The sequence below is a fragment of the Bufo bufo genome, chromosome 6 (genome assembly GCF_905171765.1).
Source record: "Bufo bufo chromosome 6, aBufBuf1.1, whole genome shotgun sequence".
Classification (NCBI taxonomy): Eukaryota; Metazoa; Chordata; class Amphibia; order Anura; family Bufonidae; genus Bufo; species Bufo bufo.
In genome coordinates this window covers 200,350,398-200,359,452 of record NC_053394.1, presented here as the reverse complement: position 1 = coordinate 200,359,452, position 9,055 = coordinate 200,350,398, and the positions used below count along the sequence as shown (strand labels likewise).

The following is a 9,055-nucleotide window of genomic DNA, read 5'->3' as shown; positions in this document are numbered from 1 at the left end:
TAGATTTCTTTATTTTTATTGAAAATTTTCATATAAAGTATGACAATGCAAAGCGATTTGCAGTGGACGCAGCCACTGAAAAATGATATTGTACAAATCATCCAAGCGTTAATTAACATATAAGATATTTTGCCATAATATCTGAAGAGTAGGGACAATATATAATGAGATTGCCTGTAGACTAACAACATTGGATTCTATAATAACATTACAGTTGATTACAGGTCACATTTGTTGTCTTCTTCAACCTGTATGTTCACAAGGTAGCTATGACATCTTTAATAACCCAACCTGGGCACTTTTGAAGACACTAACTAGGTGTTAAATTTCCAGTATTCTAACACGGGAACAACAGGTAACTGAAACTAATAAAGTTTTAATTAATTAAATTAAGGATCCGTCTAATAATGAGGCTTAGCAGCAGGAGGGACCTAGAAATGGAGACACCAAAAGGCATTCACGAACCTTTCCCATAGTAGGGGTTAGACTCATGAAGGTCAATCTAGTGGGAGAATCTCGGATGGACCATCCAGGGACTCCATGTGTGTTTATATTTCACAGCAGAGAGCATTGAGGGTGGAATCATCCTTTCATATCGACAAGTTGTGTTTAAGTCAGTTATTACTTCTGAGATATCTGGGGGAATCACTTTTTTCCAGTGGCGAGTTATAATTAGCTTAGTGCCGAGCAAAACATGCCCCATTATGGGTCTATATGCAGGGTGTATGTGCTGAATGCCCAAGAACAATAGAGCAAATTCTGGTGTTGGGGAGACTTTGTGTCCAGATAATTCTTCTAGTAACTCGAATACTTGATTCCAGAAAGTAGTGATGATTGGGCACGACCACAAGACGTGGAGCAGTGAGCCTATCTTTCCACATCCCCTCCAGCATAAGGGAGAAGTAGAAGAGTATATAATGTGGAGTCTTTGGGGTGTGAAATACCAATTTAGGAGCGTCTTAACTCCTGCCTCATAATGAGTGACACATTTAAAATTAGAGGTCAAGAAGCCAATGGCGAGGGACCAGTTTTCTTCAGAGTATACGCTACCCAGTTCCTTTTCCCATTTCTTGAAAGGTTTGGATTTGACAAATTTAGTTTTATCATCCATAAAATCATAGATCCGTCCAGTTGCTCCTTTTTTCAGTAAGTTCTGTGAGCAATATAATTGGAGGATTCCCACATGAGTAGGAGGAGGTGTTTTGACAGTAGTCATTAATAGGTGTTTAATCCTAAGGTAATTAAATATTTCGCCAGGTGGGAGTTGGAACATTTGCTGAATGGTAGTGAATGGAACAATCCCATCAGCATTAATAAGCTGACAGATCCTCTCGATCCCCTTCTCACGCCATCTGCGCAAATTTATATCCTGAAGCAACAATTCCAGGGAATGGGTGTCTGAATGGAAGAATAAGGCACCTTCAGAGTCTGTGGATATGTTGTGGATTTGTAACCAAAGCCTCCCTACGTGTTTTAAGGTCATAAGGGAAAGGTCAGGAACCTTCCTATTCCATACAATACTAACTAACAAATCTCTCAAGGAGCCCACATTAACTGAGTATGATTCAATTTGATGCCAAGCCTTGGTGCAATCCCTTTTCCACCACTCCCTAGCTAGTGATAATCCAATAGCTTTGTGATAGTCACTAATACAAGGTAAGCCTATCCCTCCTGCTTTTTTCCGTAAGAAAAGTTGATTCTGGGCAATTCTAGGTCTAGACGATTTCCATATATATTTGGATAGGATTGACTGCGCCTTTTTAAAGAATAGAGTAGGGACTGAGATAGGGAGAGCTCTGAAGACATAGATTAATTTGGGTAGTGTCATCATCTGAAATGCTGCCACCCTTCCCATCCATGAAATCTCTTTCATAGAATATTGGGAAAAATCAATAGACATGGTTGAGAGGAGGGGTTCATAATTCCGTTTGTATAAAAGGGAGCAAGGGTATTTTAATTTGATTCCCAAGTATGGAAGTTCTGAGTTTTGCCAGTCTAGGGGATATCGAGATTTTAACGCTATGACATCTTTTTGGGGAATGTTAATAGGTAAGGCCTGGGATTTGGAGTTATTAATTTTATAGTAGGAAAGTGTACCAAAATGCATTATTATGTTAAATGCAGAGCGCAATGATTGGAGAGGGTTTGATAGGGTGAGGATGATGTCATCCGCATAGAGAGAAATTCTGTGGTCCCATCCTCCAATGTCTACACCTTGGATGAGGGGAGCATTCCTAATGTGTTGAGCTAAAGGCTCCAGAGCCAAGATGAACAAGAGGGGTGACAGTGGGCACCCTTGGCGTGAACCATTGGAAATCTGGAAAGGGTCAGATAGCACCCCGTTTACCCATATTCTAGCCATGGGGAGGTGTATAAGCTGTAGAAAGCATTCAGTATGTTGCCATTGAAGCCCATCTTTTGGAGAACCGAGAATGCGAACGACCAGTGTAATCGGTCGAACGCCTTCTCGGCATCTAGAGTCACCGCTAGCATAGGGAGACTATTCTGCTCAGCATAATCGAACAAATCCACTAATCTTCTGGTATTATCCGATGATATGCGGCCTTTAACAAATCCAGTTTGGTCATCTTTGATTAGGGAAGGGAGTATGGATGACAATCTACCTGCTATTAATTTGGCGAAAATTTTTATATCCGAATTAAGTAGTGAAATTGGTCTGAAATTTTGGGGTACATCTGGAGATTTTCCAGGTTTGGGCAATGTGACTATCAAGGCTGTAAGCGTCTCGGGTGGGAACGGGGACCCTTCCAGGGCGTGATTGAAAATATCTAGGATATAGGGAGACAGTATGTGGAGGAAATGCTTATAATATTCATTGGACAAACCATCCGGGCCTGGGGATTTACCTGGGGGGAGGGTTGCAATTAGTTTTTGGAGCTCAATGGACGTGAGCGGGGTGTTTAGTGAATGGAGCTGTGCCGAGGAGAGGGTAGGTAAGTCAGATTGAGCCAGGAAGTTCTCCACTAGCTTGGGGTAATTGTCAGGTAAAGCAACTGTGTCTTTGAGATTATAAAGGGTGTGGTAGTAGGTACGAAATTGTTCCGCGATATCCCTAGGGTCTAGTAGTTTTGCTTTAGAGGATGGGTGGATGAGAAATGGGATTTTGGTTTTGGATTGCTGAAATTTGATTTGGTTAGCCAGTAGTTTACCAGCTGTTTCCCAGAGCATAGTACCTCGTCTTTAGTCTTAGCAGGGACTTGGAATAATTGTGAGATAAGAGACTCCTCAATTTATCCCTCTCCAGTCTCAGTAAGGTGGATGTTTGAGATGTAGGTGACGTCTTGTTGAGATTCTCAAAATCAGCAATGGTCTTAATTAGCTGAGAGATTTCTTTTTCTCTGATTTTCTTCAGTTTGTGTTTCAGTCTAATTAGGGAGCCTCGAATGAACGCCTTATGAGTCTGCCATAGAATATATTTATCCTCGACAGAGCCATCATTAAAAGTGAAAAACTCTCGTAGTTCGCTAGACAGCTCTTTAACTGATTCTGGGTTAGAGTATAGAAATGTGTCATTACGCCAAATGGGAGCACGTGGGGATTGATAAAGGTCTTCTAGGGTCAGTGTTATTGGGGCATGATCAGACCATTGAATGAGTCCAATGCCTGTAGATATTGTATGTAGCAAGGTGGCTTGGTCTACTACAAACATATCAATACGGGAATATGAGAGATGAGGTGGTGAGAAGAAAGTATAATCCCTCTCCACACTATGTTGTGCTCTCCATATATCTATGAGACCCTCTGAGTGTAGTAGAGAAGCTACTCCACTCCCTGAGCGACGAGTTGGGCTAGTAAAATCCAATGATCCATCCATCACCGTGTTAAAGTCACCGCAAATAATGACCTTCCCTGGTTTCAGAGAATTTATCTGTTTCAATAATTTGCGTAGGAAGGTGAGTTGATGGTCATTAGGTGCATAAATGTTGACTAACGTGTAAGTGATGTTGTTAATTGAACATACCAGGATGATGTATCGGCCATTGGAGTCCACTTTTGATGAAATGGTAGTGAAGGCAACTGAATTCTTGACAGCTACATTCTTTCTTGCTAAAATGAGAATGCAATATGTGCGGAAAAGAACGGTTATGAATACGTTTAGCATCCTCCTGCAATAAATGGGTCTCCTGGATACAAATAAGGTCCGCTCCAGCTTTGGTTGCCTCCCGCCAAACATATGATCTTTTCTGGGGGCAGTTGAGCCCTTTAACGTTCAATGATAGAATTTTAAGACCCATATGACTGAGGGGAGGAACCAATCCTTATACGGATAAACAGATAGTCAAAGATTATCTAATCAACCTTAACAACAGTAAACTATTGTCTAATAATAAGCAGATTTTCAATCAGCCACAGAAGAACAGCTTGTGGGATTAGCAGTTGGAGGGGTATAGACGAAGTAGAGAGGAACAGCGGGAAAAGAAGGGAAGTATCACAGCCCCAGACGATTAGAATCAGTCTGTGTAGTATTGGTGACGCAAGTCCAGTGGTGAGGCTGAGAGGCGCCTCAACTATACGGGATGTTCAAGTATACAATCTGCACCTAAATATGAAAAAGGATTAAACAGTAGGCCCCATACAAATAGTGCAATAATATCTCCACATTCTTTTAACCTTATATATTGTGGTAAGATACCAAAAAAGATACCCGTATCCTGGACCAACATTAATCCTGTTGAGGAAGTTAAGCGTCTTAAGTTCCAGACGAGGATGGATGGTCATTTCGTCTGCGATTTCCTCGCTTCTCCAGTTGAAGTTGAATGTCCCAGGACTGTAGTAGGTCCTGGCCCTCAGTGACGGATTTCACCATATGGGTCTTGCCGTCTCTCCGGATTAGCAACTTTTGTGGATAGCCCCATTTGTATTGGATGTCATTTTCCCTGAGAGCAAGGGTGACCGGTTGCAATTCTCTTTGTCGTAGAGTCGCCATAGAGAGGTCAGCAAAGAGTCTGACCGATTGAAAAGGAGCAGGTAATTTATCGCAATTCCTGGCTGCCAACATTAAAGCCTCCTTAGTGTGGAAAAAATGGATACGAGCCAGAGTGTCTCTGGGGACATCAGAACTGAGATGAGATGGTTTTGGGATTCTATGAGCCCTGTCAATAATCATGTCTGGGACAGGGATTCTTGGTAGCAGCGTTTTGATGAGACTTTTGAGGTATGACTAAGTCCCGGGGTGCCACATCTTCTGGTATACCCCAGAATTTCACATTGTTCCTTCTGGAACGATCTTCCATATCCGCAATTTTGCTTTTAATGGATTCAAGTTCATCTGCCATATCATTGTGGGCATCTATTATGTTGTTTTGTGAGGTCGCAAAGTCTGCCATCTTATTTTCCACATGCAGAATCTTATTTTCAGTCTCTTTGACCTTGGCCGCTAAAGGGTTAATCAACCCTGCCATATCTGCGCATAGAGACTGATGCAGCGCTAGAAGCATATTTTTAATTGAGTCCTCACATAATGGCTTATTTGAGGTCTGATATGCGATTATGGGGACCGCTGTGCTGGTCTCCAGTGTCTGCGCCCATGTCAGATTACTGACCTCAGGAGGGTGAGATGATTCCAGACGCGGCTTCTGCTTCTGGGGACTGGAAGAAGGTGAGAGTCCAGTAAGATTAGTGGCTGCGCCATTTTGTGGAGCCATATTCACCGAAGCTCCTGTATCGCTTGGGGTCGGTGGAAGTGAAGGGAACTCCGCTTCATTTAGGGAGAAGATGTCGGGCTCCAGTGGGGGTGATGAGGAGCGGGAGCTGCATTTCGGCGAGGCGCTGTTGTGGGGAGAGGAAGTAGAAGCTCCGGTGTGGGAGCCGGCGCCATCTTTAGCCGGGCCTCTTTCAAAGAAGCCATCCAGGTTCCCGCTCTGCAGCCTAGGGAGCTGCCTTTTAGACTTCCCCATTTCGTCTTGGAGGGTGTCCAGCTTCACTACAGGCAGGAATGTGGTGATGATGGTGATAATAGCCCTGGGAAGCTCTTCTATGATCGCTGTGGTGCAGGAGCTGTCGGATCAAGCGGCCATTCCTCTCAGCGGCCAAGCCACGCCCTTCTTTTTGGTTTTAAATGTATTTGTATTTTTTTAAATTAAGGTACACCCCAAAACATTCTGGAAATATAACCTGTGATAACCCCCTCCAGTCATGCTAAACACACGTTAAGACAATACACTGGCTGCAGGGCAGGCCAGCACCAACAAGGGGTAAAGGGCAAGCTCAACAGCCTGACCCACAGTAGGCCTGAATTAAAGATTGGTGCACCAAATGGCGGTATTTCAAATCTCTAAATCTAACTCAAAAGCATTAAGGGTGTATTTCACAAAGACATATGCAGCAAAAGCTGCCAAATAAACTTTTTTTGCCCAAACGGGTGTTTGTTTAATAACTCAATATGGCAGCAGTATATAACCCAGGAATTTCAAACCTGCTTATACTGCAAGGCCTGAAATATTGTGTATTTTGCCCCAAAAAGGGTGTTTTATTAATGAAACATTATAAGCCCTGTATATACAGGGTGTATCTCACACGGCCTGACCCACAGTAGGCCTGAATTAATTATTGGTGCACCAAATGGCGGTATTTCAAATCTCTGAATCTAACCCAAATGTATTAAGAGTGTATCTCACAATTAGAGATGTCGTGAACATAAAATTTTCCATTCGCGATCGGCGAACGCAAATTTTCCCAAATGTTCGCGAACCGCAATAGACTTCAATAGGCAGGCGAATTTTAAAACCCGCAGGGACTCTTTCTGGCCACAATAGTGATGGAAAAGTTGTTTCAAGGGGACTAACACCTGGACTGTGGCATGCCGGAAGGGGATCCATGGCAAAACTCCCATGGAAAATTACGTAGTTGACGCAGAGTCGGGTTTTAATCCATAAAGGGCATAAATCACCTAACATTCCTAAATTGTTTGGAATAACGTGCTTTAAAACATCAGGTATGATGTTGTATCGATCAGGTAGCGTAAGGGTTGCACAAGGTTGGATACCAAGCTAGCCATGTCCCGTTCCTTGTCCTCACTGACGTCATTGAAGGTCTCTTCCTCCACCCAGCCACGTACAACACCAAGGGTCCCTGAAAGGTGACAACAAGCCCCCTGGAACGCCTGCTGTGGTTGGTCTTCCACCTCCTCAAAGCCACCTTCCTCCTCTGACTCCTCTCTCTGCATTGCATTGCCGCAGGTCCAATTGACGACGACAAGGCTGCTTCTGGTGGTGATGGTGACCACAACTCTTCCTCTTCATGCTCATCTACGGCCTGATCCAGCACTCTTCGCAGGGCACGCTCCAGAAAAAAACGCATATTTGATGAGGTCGATGATGTTGCCTTGGGTTTGACTGACCAGGTCTGTCACCTCCGCAAAAGGACGCATGAGCCTACATCCATTGTGCTTGAGCGTTCAGTAACGCGGCCAAAAAATACCCAGTTCTGCAGAGGCTGTCTTTTTTTTTTTTTTTTTAAATAAAAAAAAATCTGTTCTTACCAGTTTAATCTCTGTTTTGTCCCCTATCAGGGGCCGGTGTATGGAATAGATTTTAGGAACCGGGAGATGTAAAAAGTTGCTTGGTCGGTCCTCTTACTTCCAATTTGGGGCACTGCGCGTACGCCTTGCAATGTACTGTGCCACCAGATAGGAATATTACTACTTAACACACCACTCCTATCAGTTTAATCCCTGTTACGTCCCTTATCAGGGGCCGATGTATGTAATAGATTTTAGGAACCAGAAGATGGAAAAAGATGCTTGGTTGGTCCTCCTACTTCCAATTTGGGGCACTGCGCGTGCGCCGTGCAATGTACTGTGCCACCAGATATGAGTGGTGTGTTAAGTAGTACTATTCCTATCAGGGGACGTACAGGGAGTGCAGAATTATTAGGCAAGTTGTATTTTTGAGGATTAATTTTATTATTGAACAACAACCATGTTCTCAATGAACCCAAAAAACTCATTAATATCAAAGCTGAATATTTTTGGAAGTAGTTTTTAGTTTGTTTTTAGTTTTAGCTATTTTAGGGGGATATCTGTCTGTGCAGGTGACTATTACTGTGCATAATTATTAGGCAACTTAACAAAAAACAAATATATACCCATTTCAATTATTTATTTTTACCAGTGAAACCAATATAACATCTCAACATTCACAAATATACATTTCTGACATTTAAAAACAAAACAAAAACAAATCAGTGACCAATATAGCCACCTTTCTTTGCAAGGACACTCAAAAGCCTGCCATCCATGGATTCTGTCAGTGTTTTTATCTGTTCACCATCAACATTGCGTGCAGCAGCAACCACAGCCTCCCAGACACTGTTCAGAGAGGTGTACTGTTTTCCCTCCTTGTAAATCTCACATTTGATGATGGACCACAGGTTCTCAATGGGGTTCAGATCAGGTGAACAAGGAGGCAATGTCATTAGATTTTCTTCTTTTATACCCTTTCTTGCCAGCCACGCTGTGGAGTACTTGGACGCGTGTGATGGAGCATTGTCCTGCATGAAAATCATGTTTTTCTTGAAGGATGCAGACTTCTTCCTGTACCACTGCTTGAAGAAGGTGTCTTCCAGAAACTGTCAGTAGGACTGGGAGTTGAGCTTGACTCCATCCTCAACCCAAAAAGGCCCCACAAGCTCATCTTTGATGATACCAGCCCAAACCAGTACTCCACCTCCACCTTGCTGGCGTCTGAGTCGGACTGGAGCTCTCTGCCCTTTACCAATCCAGCCACGGGCCCATCCATCTGGCCCATCAAGACTCACTCTCATTTCATCAGTCCATAAAACCTTAGAAAAATCAGTCTTGAGATATTTCTTGGCCCAGTCTTGACGTTTCAGCTTGTGTGTCTTGTTCAGTGGTGGTCGTCTTTCAGCCTTTCTTACCTTGGCCATGTCTCTGAGTATTGCACACCTTTTGCTTTTGGGCACTCCAGTGATGTTGCAGCTCTGAAATATGGCCAAACTGGTGGCAAGTGGCATCTTGGCAGCTGCACGCTTGACTTTTCTCAGTTCATGGGCAGTTATTTTGCGCCTTGGTTTT

The 9,055-nt window shown here is 43.3% G+C and overlaps 1 non-coding gene across 1 annotated transcript; it reads left to right on the top strand.

Moving 5' to 3' along the window:
• The first annotated feature begins 7,459 nt into the window (after positions 1-7,459).
• Positions 7,460-7,642, top strand: LOC121006667. Its single transcript, XR_005780352.1, has one exon. It is a non-coding gene; the product is annotated as a U2 spliceosomal RNA (small nuclear RNA).
• The last annotated feature ends 1,413 nt before the right edge of the window (positions 7,643-9,055 follow it).